Source organism: Olea europaea, chromosome 7, assembly GCF_002742605.1.
Source record: "Olea europaea var. sylvestris chromosome 7, O_europaea_v1, whole genome shotgun sequence".
NCBI classification, from domain to species: domain Eukaryota; kingdom Viridiplantae; phylum Streptophyta; class Magnoliopsida; order Lamiales; family Oleaceae; genus Olea; species Olea europaea.
Window position 1 is genome coordinate 22,522,063 of NC_036243.1, and position 22,120 is coordinate 22,544,182.

Sequence of the window (22,120 nt, forward strand, 5' to 3'; positions counted from 1 at the left end):
ACACATGTATAATCACTTCTTCCATAATTACAATAAATAAAACTAATACAAATGTCAAAATATAGAGTTAATTTTGAAACGAACTAAGAACATCATTAGCCTACTCAAATAGTTGATATCAATATTCAAAAGTATAGGCAACTAATCCAAAAATAAATAATTAAAATAGTACAAAATAATTGATCCACATTGATTTTGATTAATTTGATCAGCAATTTTGTTGTCCCAAAAATAAGCAACTCCCTGCACATCACAAAAATAAATGAATGTATAGTTAATAAATTAAAGTGAGTACACAAATGAAAAATGATATAAAAACCAAGTGAAGCATACATTTGTTTTTCTTACAATTAATCCATTTTGATAAACTTGATTGGCCATGCAATTGTACTTCCTAATGCATCTTCAAGAAGAAATAGTTCACGTGTGGGACGATATAAGGTAACATTGTCAATAACTTCATTAACCCAACCTCTCCAACATTCATTGCCAAGGGATACATGATGCATTAGATCACAAGGATTTGTTGATACGATTTCACCTTTTACAACTACATTAGCTTTCCCAAACCAACATAACAATTTGTATTTCTTACTCTGATAATTATCTAAACCATTCGAGCTTCTATCACTATGTTGTAAAATTCATATGAAAGTACAATTTGATAATTTGAATATAGAAAAGAATATAAAGTATAGAATATCAACCGATAGTTTCGCACTTACATTTTCTTGTTCAACACTTTTACTCTTCTGTTGAAATAAAGCTTTCAATTCTTTAATTTCATCTCTTAACTCTTGTACTTGAGTTTACAAGTTCTGACTTTGTACCAAAGCATTCAACTTTGAAGGAGTTGCACCGAAGCCAAGCCCTCTTACTCATCCTCGACATTCCAAACCAAGTATTCTTGCAACACCATCATCTTTGAGAGATTGTTTACTTGGAGAGGTAACTGTTTATGAACAAGTTTTTATTTTTTTCTGATATCAAGAATTACATTAATGGTTTAAAGTAATGCAAATATAAACTTTGAATTACCAGAAGAAAATTCAAAGAACAAATTCGTTACCAATGTTTCTCCAACTGAGTCATTAATTGATTCACCATTTTTTCGCATCAGTCCTCGAATATAAATATCATCTCTTGTAATGGAATCAAGTGCTGCAATTTGTTTTACCCATTCCGTATGCATGATAGTTTGTACACATTGACAAATTTTCAAGCAAATTTAACTTATAATTGAACATAAATTTTACCATTTTTGCTTCTAAGCGGGCAAAGCCTTTTGTACTTGTTGTATGCAACATAGTTTGACTAGCTCTCATCTTTTTAAACCTATCATTCAAAATTTGAAAATTATTGTATAAACACAACATTATGGATAGTGTTATACTTTCTTTTTTGCTAACGAAAGTGAAAGTAGTAGGAAGAGCTAGGAACCTATAGGAAATCATCATCTAACAACTTAATTCATTATAGAAAGGATATGTAACACCATTACAATCATTACCCATTCACAATATAAAAGAATATTCATCTGGTTTGCCCACAGTAACTTATAACATGCACATTCATTATATAAGAGCAATGGAACATACCTTGTATGGTTGAGAATTGCGTTCTTTGACAAATGCTTACCATTATTCCATTGACTCAACATTATCTGGCTTGAGAAGAGCAGCAACTTGTGTTCGCCAATTTTTCTTCCTTTGTCGCTGATTGTTTTTGGCATATCAGATCGATGATCTCTCCAACTCTTTCCATATTTTTGCATAATGTACTTTCTATGACAATGTCAATATCAAACCTTTGCTACATCAAAATACACAAGATTTAATTTACACTATATGTGATGTGAGGTGTATATCACCTGCACAAACTCCCATATGTCATAAAGAAAACTTTCGTTGAAATCTTTCCAATTTTTCTTTTTAATAGGTATAAGTTCCCTAGCTGTGGTTCCAAAGAACGATGATAACTTATTTGATCCTTTACAAATTGGTTGCCCTCTTTCATTAAATTCTACAGTTAACTTTGTACATTTTCCCTTGTTGAGATAGTTCAACTTTGCTCGACCCCTTCCTTTCTTTACTTTTTCAGTAGTACTGAAGCTATTTAGCAAGACTTCTGCATCATGTTGCACAGATTTAAAACCTCTCTCTGATATTTTTATGCCTTCATTTCCTTCTCTTGTGGCAACAACAACCGAAGCTTTTTTAGCTCATTTTGATTTCTTGTATCCCTGAGTAGATGACTGCATTGCACAAAAAAGAAATGATAATTTTTTCTTAAATTTAACATGAAGACATTTGAAACCCTTAAACACAACCTCATAACTTACTTCACCATGATTTGACATATTATGTCCACTCATTTTGCACGTCAGTTTCCACAAAAGTCAGCTTTCATCATTTGCATCTACATAAATAAATTAAGAAATAATAGAATTAGAGACATTAACATTAATGAAATATCAATAAAATATAATGCAAGAAAGAGAGAATCTTAAATCTATACAATTACCATATTCAATATCAATGCCATCACAGTCATATCTCACGTAACTTTCATCTTCAACAGTCATATCAAGTCTTAATGATGCATCTACTGTGGATGGAGTATAAGCATCATCATCAAAATTTTCTGACTCATGAAATCCTCTAGGAGGTGCCTTCAATACAATATACCAACTAGACGTATCACTTTCTCTAGAATAAAAAACTTGCTTTGCTTGTGATGCTAAGATAAATGGATCTCTTTCAAATTGATGTTGTCCTCTATGATGATTTACCAATGTAAAACCTTTCTTCAATCTTGACTTCGCTATCTATATTTGCCCAATCACAATGAAACATAGGAACTTTAAAACTATGATAGTCTAGTATAATTATATCTTTTATAATACCATGATAAGAAATTTTACCAACTACATGACTTGTATCCTTCACACTAGATTGGCATATAGTTTGTGCCTCAATAGAAACACCACTGTTTTGTGTACTTCTACTAACATCGGTTGTATGAAATCAATGTCCATTGATAACATAACCAGAATGTGACATCACCTCACATCTTGGTCGTCACGCAAGCCATTTCAATGTCCTTGACATGTTACAATTGTCTTCTTTGCCTTTTTCTATAAACCAAGAAGTGAAAGTCTCCATATTTTTCATTTGTAATAAGGTTTCATTCTTGGCAGCATGGCTATTTGTATTTTTAATCTCCTCTATATGCATCCTAAATAAAATAAATAAATAAATAGTCAGACAAGTTTACGAGAAAATATTAATCAATGCAAAACTAACTTATTAACTAACTTGATTACATTATATACGGTTCAACTGCTGCACTATTAAACAACACGTAACGATGAGTGACCTCTAACATTTCTTGACTCAAAATCTTTGACTTTTGTTTAGAAACGGTACGTCCATCAATAGTTGTGTCATTCTCAAAATCCTCATTTTGATTATATCGGACCCCTATCTTAGTAGCTTGTTTCATATAACCACTACAAAAAAGCATACATTTATCGGCTAAATAACGCTTTGCTTTGCAGCCTTCATGTCTTGAACGATTTCTAACATATCTTTTAAGTGTCTTCATAAACCTAATTCACACATAATATGCACGAGAGACCTAAATAATTAGAAGAAGAAAGGTTGAATAAGTACAAAAGTATAATGCTAAGTTACCTCACAAATGGGTACATCCAACGATATTGTATAGGTCCGCCAATACGAACTTCATGCCCAAGGTGAATGGTTAAATGAATCATTATGTCAAAAAAAGAAGGTGGAAAAACCTTTCAAGCATACATAAAATCACAGCAACATCCTCCTCATCTTAATGTAACGAATAACAATTGTTGTATGAGCACGTGACAATCATGAGACTTTAGATTTAAAATCCTATCATTTGTTATTGAGATACACTTTGAAATGTTAGAGCTATAACCATTAGGTAATCTTAAATCAAATAATCTCTTACAAAATAACTCTCTCTCTTTTTTAGATAGCATGTATGATGCTACGGGTAGGTAATATGAATTTCCTTTCAACTTTGGATGAAGATCCTTTCTAATACCCATATTAAGCAAATACTTATGAGAATTGAGCCCATCTTTTGATTTTCCTTTCATATTCAGAATGGTGCTAAGTATGCTTTCACAAACATTCTTCTCAATGTGCATTACATCCAAATTATGACGTAAAAGTAGTATCTGAAAATAATGATATAAATTTAGAAAAAAAAAGTTATGCAAAAAGATAACTAAATTCAAATAGTTTGAAAAACTAACCTCCCAATATGTAGATCAAAGAATATTGATTTCTTTTTCTATGGCCAATGGGAATCTAATTTTTTTTGTTTCTTTTTTTTCACCTTTTTCCCCCAATCATTGCTAACATTCTTTATTGAACACATCATTTCTCGACCAGTTAATATTTTTGGACTAGGCGTGTAATCCTTATTTCCATCAAACATAGCTTCTTTCGATCGAAAATGATTATTATATGAAATAAATCTTCTATGACCTATATATGCGAACTTTCGACTATATGTCAACCATTTTACACATGCGGATAAACCACATACAGGGCATGTCGCCTCGCCCTTTGTAGGATATCCAAATAAGTTTTCATAAATTGAAAAATCATTAATTGTCCACATCAATACAACCTTCAAATTGAAGATAAACTTGGTAAATCCATCATATATTTCAACACCGATATTCCACAACTCCTTTAGGTCTTCTCTAAGTGGTTTTAGATATACATCTATATCATTTTCAGGTTGCTTTGGACCTGGGATTAACAAAGTCAATAATAAGTTTTCCTTGGACATGCATATCCAAGGAGGTAGATTATATATAACTAGAATCACCGGCCAACAACTATACCTAGAACTTAGGTCACCAAAAGGATTAAATCCATCGGACGAAAGGCCAAGCCTAAGATTTTAGTGGTTCTGATGCAAAAGAAGGCTGTTTTTGATCAATTCTCTCCCAAGCTAATGAATCAACTGGATGACACATTTTTCCATCTTGACTTTTGTGATTTAAGTGCCATATTAGTTGTTCTGCCGTGTCAGGTGACCTAAACATTCTTCTAAATCGTGGTATAATTGGAAAATATCGTAAAACTTTTGCAGGTATTCCCTTTTGAATATCCTTAGTCTGCTCATTAACTTTCCAACGTGAAGATGCACATTTTGGACATGTCTCCAAATCCTTTAGATCCTTTCTAAACAAACAACAATCATTTACGCATGCATGTATCTTCTCATATCCCAAATCAAAGGTTTTCAACAACCTTTTTGTTGAATTACAGGAATCGGGAAGAGTGCTCCCATGCGGTAGCATGTCTCGAATTATTTCAAGAAGTTCATTGAAACCATTATTAGATATACCACGTGTAGTTTTAAACTTGTATAATACAACGATTGCAGATATTCTTGTATACATTGTACAACTGGGATATAAAGGAATTTCAACTCCCTTGTATAAATTAGAAAATTCTTTCTTTTGATCTTTATTCTCAAGTTCTATGTTATTGTCATCTTGAAGAAATGCATATTTATACATCCTATATGTCTCAAAATTTTCTACATCTTGAGGAGGTAATGATGCATTTGATTTTTTGCCACGAACACCCACGCAGTATAAGTAAGATCCATCCCATGAATGATCAAATGCCCATACTTGTATCAAAATGTTGGTAAAATAGGTTTTTGCAACATTTGCAAGGGCATATGACATTTTTTGGATTCCCTGCATTGGCTTGCACCATATTTGCAAACTTTCTTGCACCATGTTGATATGCCTTCAAAACTCTATAATAAAATACTAAGTAAATCATCTAAAAGTGTATACGAACATATTTAAAAACACTCTAAATTTAAGGGGATAAGATAACCTTAATAGGTGTACCCAATTTTTATCCATGATGCTATACCAATAGTATTAAGACATAACCTGTTATACAATACATTTTTTTTCAACCATTAAATGGTTATACGAAAAAACACTATTTTTTCTGCTCAATCCTAATGAACACCTTACATAGGAAGCATCTGGTCAAATATCTCCAAGTAAACATATGTTCAACCAGAATAATTTAGACCCCAAATAATTGAACCACTCTATAATTTATCACAATTGTGACTAAAGAGAACAACTTCAACGATTATCGGGGTGCTTCTGCACAATTGACTAATTATGCACCAATCCTTTATTCCTCAAAGAATAAAACGTGTCAGTTTATATTTAGACACACACACAAGCAAAAGGATTAGAGAGCAGAAAATTTTAATATAAAATTTAGTATGAAAATTATTCGGATCCTTATTTTGGTCAGGGTAACCACATAGCCTGGAATTTAAGCCTTAAGGCAAGATTAGTGTGCCATCAATTGGGTAACCATTTGCCAGAGAAAAGTTCTACAAATAAAAAACATCATTCTTAAAATGAGTTTGGGAGGAAGAATTCCAAGATTTTAATATTTTTGGGAGGAAACCACAACACAACTTGGAGAAATTTCCAATTAAGAACCTCAATTTACTTATGAATGTTTATGGTTATCCACTTACGTAATTTCCAATTAAGAACAAATTTTCACTTATGTTGAAGTGGAAATTACTCAAAGAGAAGATGGTTATCAACAGATATGGTTCTGTTGATAACCATATACTTGTCTACTGAGCAAAGTAAGTTGCTTATTTTTATCTTTTTTTTTTCCTTGTCCTCTTGTTCGTTCTTTGTTAGATTTACTAATTAGAGAAATATTAATGCATTTATAGAAACCAACTAAAAGTTCAAATAAACCATTGGTCAAAATATTAGCAAGGACTAAATAGTGGCTAAAAAGTCTTTTATTGATCAATGTTTGGTAACTGGCCCTTAATTCGAATGCTTATTATCTATTAATATTGATGGCCAAAAACATAAGTGTTGGTTTCTTTATGTGTCATTGTAACACTTCTCTATAATAGATAATAGATATATTTGAAGTGATGTAATTGAACAAATTTCCAATTAACCATTATGGTTATCAACAGAACTTGAAAAGATGGTTTCCACTTATGTTGAAGACATGTATCAAAGAGAAGCAGTTATGAATGTTTATTGGAGGGAGAAGTCAAATGAAAGAAAAATGTGAAAGTGATCCTTTACCAGCAGTATTGTCCACTTTGTTATAATTTGTTTGTCTTGATTGTTCTTACAACTTCCCTTAGGAGAGCATTCTTAGTTGTATCCTTATTAGATGCCTATTTTGGGAGCCACTGGCCTAAAGATATGCAAATACTAATCAAAGTGATTCTTAAATCCAAGCGTTGGATTTCCAACTGTTTTAAAGTTATTGTTATCTACAAATTATTCAAATTTGATATATTGGTACTTAAAAGATCTTCATGCCACTCATTCATCGAATTCACGTATATAAACATTGTTCTTCTGGCTACAATTAGTCCTATGATTCATCTTCTCCGAATCTTGTTCTAATGGTGAATATGAGAATAGAAATCCCAAAATTTAAATCATAGCGCCCAGAAAGACACGTTTCGATTTTTTTTCGTTGTCATCTCAACCTTATTTCAAAAAATCTACTAGAACATTAGTTTCATTTCATCAGGCAGAAACCAATCGTTACTTTCAACCTCTATACCATTACCATAAATTCAAATCACATTCAAATCATACATAATAAACGACTCTTCTCAAAGTCATTACGTCAAACACATTGCCCACACAATTAAATCTCTAATCAAATATTTAGAAAAATGAGTTCTCAAACAGAGGCAGAACCAAAGCATATTTATTTCGCACAAAAATATAGAGTGATTGCACTTACCAGACAGGAGGCCGGAAGCAGGATCTTCAAGGTACGTTCAAGGACTACAGACGAGCAGATTTATAGCAGTTATAAACTTCATAGTTTTGGAGGATATTCGAGAGCCGAGTAGAGAGTTGGAGATTGAGAAGTAGGGAGGAAGTGGATTTGGGAATTTCGTGAGTTACAATTTCAACCTAAACAGGTAATTTTGTTTCACTTTTTCCTTTGGGCCAGATAAGTGGAGAGCCCAATTTTAGATTTTCACCAAAGGCAATGAAAGTGTTGGACTGGGCCCAAAATTCAACCGGTCTATTACGACGTGCAAAGGAATGTCTGCCGTAAATATTTGATCTTTACGACCTGCAAAGAATGTATGCCGTAAAATATTATAAGTAATTTATCATTTACGGCATACATTTATAGCATGCTGTAAATAGTCTATTTTTACAGCATGAATCTTTTGCAAGTCGTAAATGGATGCCGTAAAAAGTTCATTTTGTTGTAGTGACTTCCCATCGGTTTCTCCTTTAATTAAATACAAAAATGCCTTTTTCTTTCAATAAACAAGGGTAAAATTGTCCTCACCCATTTCACCCCTTCTTCTCGCTATCAACTTAGTCCATAAGTAACAGTAGCAGCAATATGAATATGAAAATACTTTAAATGATTACGTTAAGTAAAGAAAAAATGTTGTGAACAACATTATATTTCACAATTCCACAACTACTGCCGCTATCATGTTAGGTTACTGGAAAAAAAAATTTAGAAACACATATTGAATGGGTGGTCAATTTATAAAGATTAATACTGGATGTTCACTTCTAGTTTATGCATATTAAGGGTGAAACCCACCGAGTAAATTGAAAAGAACGAGTGGAAATGGGTGCTATGATGTATGTATTACATTTCAATGGTGAATTGCCTATTTTGGCTCAATGGAGAAGATGAACTAGTCCTATTCACTTCTTCTAAGAATTGAATTAACCTTGTGATAATAGTCCCTACGTTGTTATAATTTCTCTGAAAACATCCCTACCTTTAAAATATATTAGCGAGAAACGTCCCTACCTTTTAAAAATTTTTGCAAATAACATCCCGACCTTTCAAAATTTTGATGAGAAAAGTCCCTATTTTCTTCTATTTTCCTCCTTTTTATACACACAACAATTCAAACTCTGAATACACCAATTCCATCAAAGAATCTCAAACACAATTCACCCACTAATTAACCAAAAAATTGAAGGAAAATGAGCACATGCAATAAAACAATTCAGACAGAACTTTTCATTTCAAATGTGCAAAATTTCCACAGTGTAGCCAATAAAAGTTCTAAACGTGCTTAATTTTATCCAATATTCAAAAACATCAAAAACAGCAAAATAAGGTACTACATTATATCCACAAACTGCATTGCACAACCTATGCATTGAATGAACAAAAACAAAAGCCAAAAAAATTAATAGGAAAACTTGGTTGGTAGCTTCATCCTAATGAGGTGCTAGAGGTGGTGTCCATTTGCAGCCTCTCCTATTGTGTCCTGCTTCACCACATTTTGTACATGTCATTATTAGCCCTGATCTTTTTTATTGACTTGCAGTTGTTTCTGAGGTTGATTGTGAAGTTTTGGCATTGCTCTTCGACCTTGTACACCTCTTCTGCTGACTTGAAGAAGCCATCTCATTTGGCTCTTTTCTTTTATTTTTCATTGGCCTCTCAGCCCTTTTTGTGTACACTTGTGGATTGAGAGGGTTCAAACCTAGGGTTGGCCATCTGTTCGGTCATGTGATGGGAGAAATTGACAGCGTATATGTTCTCATATATGCATCCTTCTTGTAGATATCATCTACAAACTCCATCACGTTGAGACCTCTAGATACAATGGAGGCAATCACATGGCTACATGCAATTCCTAATAATTGCCAACCACGACATGTACAAGTTGTTGCCCTTAAATCCAAAGCATGTATCACAGTTTCTGCATTGTGTCAAACTTGAAACTTTTCATTGCCAGCGTATTCAGCCCATTCTATCCTTGCAAGCTTACAATTTTTCTCCAAAATCTTCTGAATTCTAGGTCCTACTGCTGTTGTCCACCGATCATAGGACTCCATACAGGCTACAATTCTCATCATCAAACATATCCTTATATCATCTAGCATGGTTAATATCGGCTTCTCTCTTGCAATCACAATTGTACTATTAAACGATTCACATAAATTGTTGATAAGCATGTCACATTGATTCCACTCTCTGACCTGGGATTTACTCCAATGAGAAGCTGGCTTTCCTTCAAGCCATCCATAAGCAGCTGGGTCCAAGTCCAACATCCATTGCATGTGTTCAAGCCACTGTGGTACAATAGTGGCCCTGATTGTATCCCACAGACAATTCTTCAAAGCCAAACTCTTGGGAGAGAGGCTAAAATTGTTGTATAGATGTCTAACACACATCAAGGACTCAATTGCATTAGTCAACCCCTTTTGCTTATCTGAAATGAATGTCCAATGCTGACTGTTGTGTATATGCAAATCACCCATAGACAATCTCCCTAGCACTTGGCTCTCAATTTGCGAGCGTCATCCTTTTTGAACTTAATCTCTCTGTTCTTTCTAATTGAATATTCGGTGATTGCAGCCTTTAGAATGACCTTTGACTCAAATGTCAAGCCTGTACAAACAAAAGAATCAATGTATATCATACCTCATTAAACTAAAGTACATAATCATGTTTAAAATAGAAGTAAAGAATATGTTCTAGTTACTTTTTCTAAACACTAGATCTTCCAGATCTATCCCAACATGAAAAGTATCATTGGAAGCCCTCTTTCTTGAAGCTGTATTGCCCTCTTCTTCATTATGAATGCTTTGTAAATCATCAGAGTCCTCATAGTCAGTATTCGAATCCCTAACTTGCGCATCGGATACACCAAATCTGAAATCAAAATTAACCCTTTCACTCCCAACTTCAGTAGTACTACAAGCTCCTGCTCCATCTCATAATCTGATTCCACCAAACCTTCGACTTCATCTTCCCCTCTTGGTTCTTCATTTTCATCCTCCTCTGCACTCAAATCACCCACATTTGTACAGTATTGTAAAGTTTCCTCATACTATGACCACAACTCCTTAGCATTCTCTTGCAAAAATTGATCTGACTAATTTTCTTCATGCTTCCCTCCTTCGTTTTCTGGAATCGAAGGTATACAAAAACCTTCAAATTTTTGGTCTTCATCAACTTGTGAAGACCATTGCAATGCATATGATTGCATTTGGGCTACGACGTATATTTTCACGTCTGCATGTCCATTCCTATCCCTAAGCATCCCATTAATAGCCTCTTCACTCTCCAATCTCGTCAACCCCTTCCCTAAACTCATTTTTTGCTTCTTATAGTAAAATTCCAACACCCTTTCATCACAAGTTCCGTGTAAGAATTTACACAATTCTCTCTCGTGCACCATTTACCATGAAAGAAGTCGACGAAAAGAACGAATCTTCTTTCATACGCCACATTGTTTGGCTAATCATAAAATTGGCCTCCATAATGTACTTCAATTGTGAAATATTTAGAATTACCACCTGCAGGCAATAGCATAAAGTTCACATCAAATGGAGAACACTGAGTGCACGCCAAAGGAAAATATGCATAGTGACAAAAAAACACCAAATGCATGTGTTCAGGTAGACATAAATTTGGGGATTTTGCAGTAAAATTGTGTGAATGCACAATGAAATCGGATGAGTTTACACAAAATTTGGGGAAATAACACTATACCATAACTAAGTCGATCATCGCCAGGATTTCTCAAAAATGGAAGAAACATGTTCAAAGGTCTGCATAACAATAATAAATGGCATCAAAACTCCATACAGACTCTCAATCATGCAAAGCACCAAACTACGATCTGAAAAACAAAAATACCCAAAACGTTACCTTTGCTTGCTGAAAAAATCCTCAATGCATGCTTCCACTGTGTGGACAGATCAGGTGCGAGAATATGAATGGTGAACGGAGGAACGTTTGTAGAAATTGAAGTAAAGGTATGACGTTTCAAGAAGAAAATCGCAGAGGAACCGTCGTGCTTTTGAGGACATGAAGGGGTTGGAAGAAGGGTTGAAATAGGTGAGGACAATTTTACCCTTGTTTATTGAAAGAAAAAGGCATTTTTGTATTTAATTAAGGGAGAAACTGACGGGACTTCTAGTGCAAAGAAATGTTGAAATGAGGGCAAAAATGTCAAAAAATGAAAGGTAGAGACGTTTTCCACAACAGACTTGAAAGGTAAGTACGTTTTGTACCAATTATCCTTCAATGAAATTGTGTCAACTGCCAATCTGTCAAACTGTCTCGCAAAAATCTATGTACATATAGTATAATTATTAATTTAAAGCGATAAAAATGGTATTCCCCCTCTTCCAAGACGGTTTTGATTTCACCCCTATAGCCATCATTAACCCTTGAAAACATAATAGACGACTAGAGGTCTTTAAAAAAGTTGAAAAAAAAACCAAGAAATATCACTTTATTACCTTATATTAAGAAATGAACACTATTTGAATTAATTTTGTTACTAATATTTATCCACTTGTGTGTCACTGTAATGACTTCTAAGAGCATCTCCAATTCTCATGCCTAAATACCATATTTAACCATTTTGCACCAAAAATCCAAGAAATATCACTTTATTATATAAGAAATGAACACTATTTGAATTACTTTTGTTCCTAATATTGATCTTCTTACTTGCATTTCTCTATAATGACTTCTAAGGACATCTCCAACTTTCATACCTAAACACCATATTTAACCATTTAGCACCAAAAAATTAGTGCAAACACTCTCCAACCCAACACTATAATTTGTACAATTTTGGTGCAAAATGCAAATGAATATTGTTGCATCAAATTTTTGTTAATAGTATGTGTATCCATTTTTTTTGTTATATAACAAATTTTAATTCTTAATTTTTTAAATTATTATTATTATTATAAGCATTTGCGATAAATTTTAATCATGCAATCAATAATAATTTAAAATTGAATTAAATGAAAAGTAATTAAGAAGTTTTAAAAGATAACAAACACAATTATTTAAAATTAAGATGAAAATCATCTCTTTCAAAAATTTCTTGCTCGTCATAGACAAATAAAGGTTAAAGATACTCACAATGCACTTAGAAATGCATTAGTTTATCATTTTTGAAATAAATATATGAATTTCAAGAATTAAATGACAATACTAATTCGATTTCGTAATATCATGGTATCGAGATTCGAACTGTATTAAACATTTTTTAATATTATGATTTAATATTTTCTTAACTATGGTATTGGTATTAATTGTACTACATGTTTTAAATTTATTACATAATTCAATATTTTCGTTTATTAATCGTAATTATTTATTTAGTAATATATGTTACAATAAAATAAATAAATTTTTGGTATAAATAAATTGTTAAAAATGAAAAAAAAAAATGATAAAACGCTATTATTTGATGCAAATTTTGTGTATTAGTTTGTAGATGATTTTCAATTTGGAGCAAGATTTGTTATAAAATAGTGTAAAACTTATCTCAAATTTTGGTGTGGAGTTGAAGATGGTAAGCTACAAGTTTGTATCAAACATGAGATCGAAATACGGTGAAATTTTGCCATTAGTTTTATGTTCATATAAGTGGAAATAAAGTTAAATGAACATGGACTTAGTAAAAAAATATATTCGTGTTACAAAACGATCAAGTGTCTTTTCTACAAGGGTTTTTATTTCTCCACAATGTGATTGATGACCCTTGAAATTACAGTTGCGTTACATGTACATTACACTTTACAAATTTGGCTACCAATAGATGATGTAACAATATTCAATTGATGCAAAATCTCACCAACCCAATTAAAAAAAATAAATCTCTCACTTTCTTTTTACTACCTCACCAATCTGCAAAAGAAAACCTATAATGGTGATGTACAACAATTATTTTCCTTGAAATTATTATATGTGACTTAAACAATTTAAAATTGATAAGATGCTAAATTTATTTCCTCAAATTGAGAAATTCAACACTCGTTGAGGTAACTATGTTACTATTGTTGATCTACATACTTATGTTTCATTGTAATGACTTCTAACTTTGCTACCCCATTAGTGTGACGAATCATCCTTGCAAAAATTATAACTGACTTAAACAAGTTAAAATAGTTAAGATATTATTTTCTATTACCTCATATTATGAAAATGAATGCTATTTGAATTGACTTCGTTTATAGTGTTAGATCTTCTTGTCATTGTAATAACTTCTAAACTTACAAGTTCGGATCAAATCGGGAAGTCTGAATGTGGTGGAAGTTTCCTTTCATTAATTTTATGATTGTAAAATTGAACACAAAGTCAAAATTGACTTAAAATTAGTTAAAACAATAGCTACCTTTTATAATGGTAAGCTGCCTTTCCTTTTAACAATATCTAGGCTTGAAAAGTACATTCCCATTACCCTGTTATTTGTGATGTAAAACTTATATGACTTGTATAGTTTGCAAAATATACATTAACATCAACGAATTAAAGCCAGCAGATACCACAAACAAATTAAAAACAATCAACATTGAAATATTATCGATGTTTGAACCCCACACCACCTAAGGGGGTGAATAGGTGTATAATGTGGAATTAAAATTATTAATCAATAATAAGTGACAATTCAGTAATTACTTTTTCTAGATGATTAAGTTTAATTCAATTAAACCCTAAACTAATCAATCAATCATGCAGATCAAAATAGTAAAAGTATAGAATATCAATCTTTGTTAACGAAGGAAACCGCATTGAAGAACTCTTCTCAGGAATAAAAAACATTTGGACAAACCTTGCCAAACAGATTCACTTAAAATGATTTAACTTACAGTTGGTGTAGATACAACTAAACTTTAGTAGACTTGACCACCTAACCAGTAAATCACAGAAAAACGTCTTCGATTATGCCTCTAGCATTTTCCAGAACCTCTGGGTTTCCTTTCCCTCTGTGTAAATCATTAAGAACGAAACTCGTTCTTCTCCAATTAGAACTCCATGTGCCTCTATCCAACTTTAGAACTCTAAAAGATTATTAGTAACGGATTTGAGTTTTCGTATTTGATCTTCGGATCTTTTATGTTTTGATCTTGTGATTGAGACATGAGATTTTGAAATATGTAATTGATCCTATAGGATGTTCTTTTGATTGAAAGAGAGGTTCAACCAATTACCAGATATGTTTGGGATGAACTATGGCTTGTGTATATATGCAATAAAGTGTTTGAAGTTGTTTACGGTTGTAAAACATGTTGAAAATCAGAGATTTTGAAATATGTAATTGATCCTATAGGATGTTCTTTTGATTGAAACAGAGGTTCAACCAATTACCAGATATGTTTGGGATGAACTATGGCTTGTGTATATATGCAATAAAGTGTTTGAAGTTGTTTACGGTTGTAAAACATGTTGAAAATCACATCTAGGGTTTGGTTGGATACATCCATCGCTCGACCGTCAAGCTTCGTGGCTAGCGAATAGTCATCCACTGCTCCAACGGCGGAGTCTCTAAAAAGGCGCTCAAGCGTCCCCATGCGAGCGGGTAGCATTTTTGTGGCTATTTTTTTTTCTCATAATTCCATTTTCGACTTCTTCAACACATAAACCAACCCCGACTCTTTTATTCGAATTACAATTCAATAAAGTATGATTTTGGACATAGAAATAGTCAATACAATTTGGATCAAATAAACTAATCCTTCGACATTCCATGACAATCATTTATTTCAACAATACAATCAACACAACCTAACATCTATCAACCCAAAAAACACAATTCCCACATTTCAACTCAACAGCTTGTCATACCTGTTTCCTAAAACCCATGAAATAAAACAATATCATGTGTAAAAGCAAGAGAAAGCTTAAGCACATAACTAAGGTATATGAACAATGCAAGTAAAATATGTGTAACACTAAAACACGTAACATTATGTGCATCACAACTTAGAATCTAAATACGACAATTTGAGATATAATACCACAGTAGTTGAACTAGCACCACAAAATATGATATCAATATTACGCAAAACACTTAACACAATATCAATAAGGCAAGACATCAACTTTTACTATTCAAATCAATAGAAAATATTTTTCTATCCCTACCTCAAATATCAAAATAAAAAAAATGATGATAAAAAAAAAATAATAATAAATAAAATAAAATAGCAGACAACTCCCCCTAACAAATATAATAATAAACTCCCCAAAAATAAATACTCTTTCACCTCTTTTTGTCACGAATAACAAAAGGAAACAAGTAACAAAATCATGAATAACACAAAGAGGAATAAGTGAAAAACTTTGTACATGGACAAAGTATGCAAAATTATGCAAAACATGTGATGAGAGAATGATTTTTTTTTCCCTTTTAGAGATAATTCTTTTTTCATGAATTTTTTAAATATAACATCATTTATTGAAAGCTCAAATCACATGAACAAATAATTGCTTACTTAAGTAAGTATAATTTATAAATAGCGAACTTTTCCTAATAAATTGTATAAGCAGTCCATGTGTGAAAATTGTCACTAAACTCATGTAAGAAAGACTCAAAATCTTAAATCAATAAGTAAGAACACGTGTAAAAAAAAAAATCACTGGTGAATATTCCTTAAAGTATAAAAGTCAAATCCAATGTTATTAGAACATTTCAACAAAAAAGCTCCACACACACACACAAGAATGATCTAGTGAGCACCGATACTTATATTATGCTAAGCACTAGCGACCTGTCATATCAATCTATTGGTGGATAAAGGCCATGAAGAGAAGTATAATATTTATCACAATTTTTCTAATAAAATCTTTTGAAGCTAAAAATTATTTTCTTTACGGGAAATATATAAAAGCTTAAATTAACTAGTTAAATGTCATTTCATATTTAAAGTCGCTTCACCTCACCCAACGATGGTTCCCATTTTTTTACAAACGCGGTCAAGACTCACTCATAAGAGCTTAATTATGTTGTGCAAATAATACATGAACTAACATATATCAAGTACTCCAAACAAGTTCTCAACAAAGTTAAGAAAACTTTATTCACCATTCATTAATTTTACTAGTACTTTCACAAAATAACATGTCCAATCACTTAAAGAGTTATAGCATCAAAAATCATTTTTCCTTTCAACATTTTTATTGTTTTTTTTTTAATAATAATAAAACATAAAATACAAAACAATTGAGATAAGAAATTATTAGAATGCATGCATGAATATGCAAATACAATGAATAATGCAAATGCATACACCTAAAGACATACGCAATGAGGAATACAAAGGTTCTTACCTTTAATAGTACACGAGTAACACTGCAATTTATAAGAGAGTTTACTCTTTTTGACCCAATTCTTATTAAAAGAATATGTCATTTTAGTAAAATAACTCATCATGTTATTCGAGTGACTTACTTGGTTAGTAAATAATCTAATAGAAGTAGCGAGATCTTGTTTGTTCCTAACTAAAGGCTTACGACACTTAAATCTTATGCGACCTAGCTCACCATAATTGTGATAAGCGGGAATAAATCTAGGTGTAATTATAGGTCTCAAATTTGGAACCTTAGATTGTGAAACTATGTAGGGTACAGATGATCTCTATACTCCTACACTCTTAGACTAGATAGAGACAAATACAAACTTGGTTTCAGATAGGGTAGCGGTATGAGAACTTGTTTCTTTATAACCTAATCCTCCCACTATTCTCAACAAGCTTGTTTAATCCTAAGATATTGTCAATTTTCTTAGAACCACTAGACAAGGATTGAAGTTTGTCACTACATTTCTCAAGATCACTCGTAAGAGTCTTAACCTTAATTTCTAAGGACTCTTTTTTTTCCCTTCAACTCATTCAATCTTCTTGTTTACTCCTCAAGTTTGACCACAAGATTCTCATTTTCTAACTTAAGTACATTTAATTTCTTAAAGGCAAAATTATTAACCTTTTTTAATTTAAGACTCTTCTCGAACAATTGGTCAAAAGCCTCATATACATATATCCCTATCATCTTCTGAATCTTCATTTGAAGAATTAGGTTGTTCTAAGCCCTCATCTTTCTCATTCTCCTCTACAGGTTCACTCTTGACCATAGATGCAAACTTCATATAGTTCGCATCCTCATCCAGATTGTAGTTCTCACTTTCATCATCGAAAGACTCGTTACCAGTGAGATTAGCGTTTATATCCTTACGTAGGTTTTCTTATAATTTAGGCACTCGGCTCTAAATTTCCAAAATCCTGACACTCATGACACCCCATAGATTAAGATATCTTCTTGGCATCTTTAGTATCACTCCTCTCTTTTTTATTCTTTCTATATTTACTAGAGCCAACATTATCTCTCAGAAGCTCTCTTACCATTTCTAAAGAATTTCTTGAATTTCTTAATAAAGTAAGCAAACTCTTCATCTTTTAAGTTGTCATCATTAGTTTGATTACTAGTATTTTCCTTAACAGTGTTGAGGGATAAAGTTATGCTTTTTTTAGACTAATGTAGGCTAAATTCATATGTTTGAAGTGATCCTTGTAGTTCTTCTATTTTAATAGCATCTAGGTCTTTACTTTCTTCAATAGCTATGACCTTAGGTATAAATCTTTCAGGTAGGAACCTCATAACTTTTCTCAGAATCTTAGCCTCAGGAATTCGCTCACCTAGGTTGAAACTAGATTTCACTGTACTATTCAGTTTTGAACATAACTCATCTTAGGATTCGTCACCCTTCATCCGAATTTCTTCAAACCCAGTTATTAACATTTGAATTTTAGAGTTTTTCATGGTCTTAGTTTCCTCATGTATGTTTTTTATTATGTCCCAAGCTTCTTAGCACTCTCACACGTGGACACTTATTTAAACTCTTTAGAGAAAATAACCATAAAGATGGCATGAACACCTCTACTATTTCAATACATTTAGTTAAATTATTTTTGGTCAAAGTAGAGATATCAGTAGGTGTAACAACACAAACAACAGATGTAGATCGGACAATCCAACCTTTTCTATACTAACCCAAACCTGTTCATCCATAGACTTTAAAAGGCTCTTATCCTAACCTTTCGGTAATTATGTTAAAATATGGAGGAACAAAAAGTGTTGGACTCATCTAGACAAAATTAGGTCAAGGATCGAATTATGCTCTGATACCAATTGAAATATTAGCGATGTTTAGATCCAACAACACCTAGAGGGGGGTGAATTAGATGTATAATGCAGACTCAAAATTAAAAATTAATAATAAATAGCAATTCACTAATGTTTGTTTCTAGATAATTAAGTTTAATCCAATTAAACCCTAATTAATTAATTAATTATGCAAATCAAAGTAGTAAAAGCAAAGAATACCAATATTTATTGACGAAGGAAAACATCTTGAAGAACTCTTCATAGGCATAAAAAGCCTACAGACAAACCTTGTTAAATGGATCCACTAGAAAATATTTAACTTAGAGTTGATCTTGACACAACTAAACCTTAACCGACCTGACCATTTAACCTATAATCATTGAAGAACCTACTTCGATCGTGCCTCAAGCACTTTTCAAAGCATCTAAATTCTTTTTCTTTTGCGTGGATCACTATGAACAAACCTCGTTCTTATCCAACTGGACCTCAAGATACCTCTCTTGAACTTTAGAACTCCAAAAGATTATAGGTAGAGCATTTATTTTTTGGTATTTAATTATTGGATATTTTGTGTTTTGATCTTGTGGTTAATGCAAGAGATTTGTGGAATATGTAGTTGATCTTTGTAGGATGTTTTCTTGACTGAGATAAAGGCTCAACCAATTAACAGAGATGTTTGGGATGAACTACGGCTTTAGTATATGTAAGATGAAGTGTTTGAGATTGTTTAGGGTTGTAAAACATGCTGAAAATAGTGACTAGGATTTGGCTAGATACATCCACCACTTGAACACCGAACTTCGTGGCTAGTAAGTGGTCATTAGGGTTGGCAAAAAACTTGCCCCGAACGGGTTGGCAAGGCGCCTCGTTGCAGGGCGCGAGGCGGGGATGCCCTACCTGGACCCGCACTGTGAAGATAAAAAAAAGAAAAGAATAAAAATAATTTTATTTCTAAATAATTTACCCGCTAAAGACCCATTTTAAATTTGTATTGTATTCTCTAATTATAACATAACTCGAAACTTTGAAAATGTAAAAAAAAATAAAAAAGTTAAAAATTAAAGGGGCAAAATGTTGCCCCACCCAGCCTTGTCTAAGATGGATTTTGATGAGATGGGGCCCACCCCCCATTCCCATCTCTAGTGGTCATATACCACTCTAGTGCTGGACGCTCATTTAGCGAGCGATAAAATTTCTGAAAAAGATGTTTGAGCATTCCATGTGTAGACAATGAACGTTTTTGTGGCTATTTCTTCTTCTTATTCCATCTTCGACTTCTTTAACATATAACCCAACCCCGACTCATTGACTCAAATTACAACTCAATAAATCATGATTTTGGACACGAAAATAGCCAATACAATTTGGACCTAATAGACATCAACAAGACATTAAACATAGGCAACACATAAAAATCAATTATAGAAACACAAACTTTCCATAATTAATAAAATGATAAAACAAGATAGAAGAGCATAACGAAAATGTGACACTAATAGAAAATTTAAGCATATCAAAATAATAATGGTGTTTCGTAGAAACAATAACATTCCAAGATAAAATGATATAATTCATTGACATCTTTTTGTTTAAACTTTATGTTGAAATATAAAGAATATAACAAGGGGCGTTTGCACAGATGTCACTAATAGGAAAAAAAATATATATATATATATATATATATATATAATTGTCACCTTTTCAAAATCTTGCAAAATCTCATTTTTTGAGTGCAAAAAGTCCAATTTATCATTTTCATTACTTTTTAAACACGTTTAATGCATATTTATCCCCCGTTTGATAGTAATTTTTTATCCCAAAAAATCAATTTTTGACCGTTATTTCACTATTCTCGTTGTCTTTTTTATTTTTTCACTCATAGGTGAGATCTATTTTTCTCCCTAACGGTCAAGAAATCTATTCTTATAATCACTTCCGAATAGGTCCTAATGCCTAGACTTGATATGTGACTTATTGGAGAAGCTAACCATTAAATAAAGTTATTATACAATTGATAATATGTAAATTAAAAAAATAATCAATTTTTAATTTTTAACTTTTTTTTTTGACATGAAGTGAAGTTTTTTTCTCAAAAACCTAACTGAATTTCTCCTACAAGAACTGAAATATCAAAGTTGAAATCAAAATGAGCTTATCTTTTAAGTTGAATCAAGAGTTGTTCATATGGTAGTTGAATATTGATTAACATACTTAATGTTTCAAAAAAAAAAAAATGTTTACACATCATATACCTTAGATTCGATTTTGACAATTGTGACCTGTCAAATAGACATTCGAATGTCAATTTCGACATTTCATATAATTGTCTCACTAGACATTTTATAGTTTAAAAACTATCAGATAGAGGGTTAATTCCCTATATGGTAACTGAACTTCATCGAAGGTTCACATTGAGTCACTAAACTTCAAAACTTGCCTAGGTGGTCATTGAACTTTACAAATCGGGACCCCATCCATCATTGAGTAAATGTCAGTTGCAAAATTTGACGATTTTGAAAATTGCCTAGGTAACGAAACGTTTTGAAAATTGTCAAATTTTGCAACCAGCATTTACTCAGTGATTGATGGTCCTGATTTGCAAAGTTTAGTGACTAACTAGAGAATTTTTGAAGTTCAATCACCCGGCAGAAATTTTTGGTAAAGTTCACATTGAGTGAGTTAATCTTATTACCCACTCTCTCATCGTATTAACATGACAAGATTTCTGATTGGTTAAATTAGTCAAGTCAATTATAGAAAAGTTCAGAATTCATAAAAAAATAGTTATGGCTGAAGGTTGTAAATCTAAATCTGTTAAATTGGACTATAAAATTGCTAGTTCAACCTAAAAAAAAAGGATGTTTCTCTTCGGAATTTAATTTGAGTCATATTTCGAAGTATATTTTACCATTAATTTGACCTTCGAGACATTGACACTTAAAAAAAAACATTGTTCATCAACTTCTATAGCAATGTTTGGAATATTAATTTACAATAATATAAAAATATTAAAATATAGAGCAACCATTTTCTTACCAAAAAAATATAATATTTCCAATCAAATTAAAAGAAGAGTTAGCTGATATAATAGTGTCTCC

General features: G+C 32.1%; 1 long non-coding RNA gene across 1 annotated transcript; it reads right to left on the bottom strand.

Moving 5' to 3' along the window:
* Positions 1–560: 560 nt before the first annotated feature.
* On the bottom strand, positions 561–3,688 carry LOC111397457. Its single transcript, XR_002703253.1, has 3 exons — positions 2,524–3,688; positions 2,342–2,418; positions 561–2,254 (listed from the first exon to the last, which is right to left on the bottom strand). It is a non-coding gene; the product is annotated as an uncharacterized LOC111397457 (long non-coding RNA).
* Between the last annotated feature and the right edge of the window lie 18,432 nt (positions 3,689–22,120).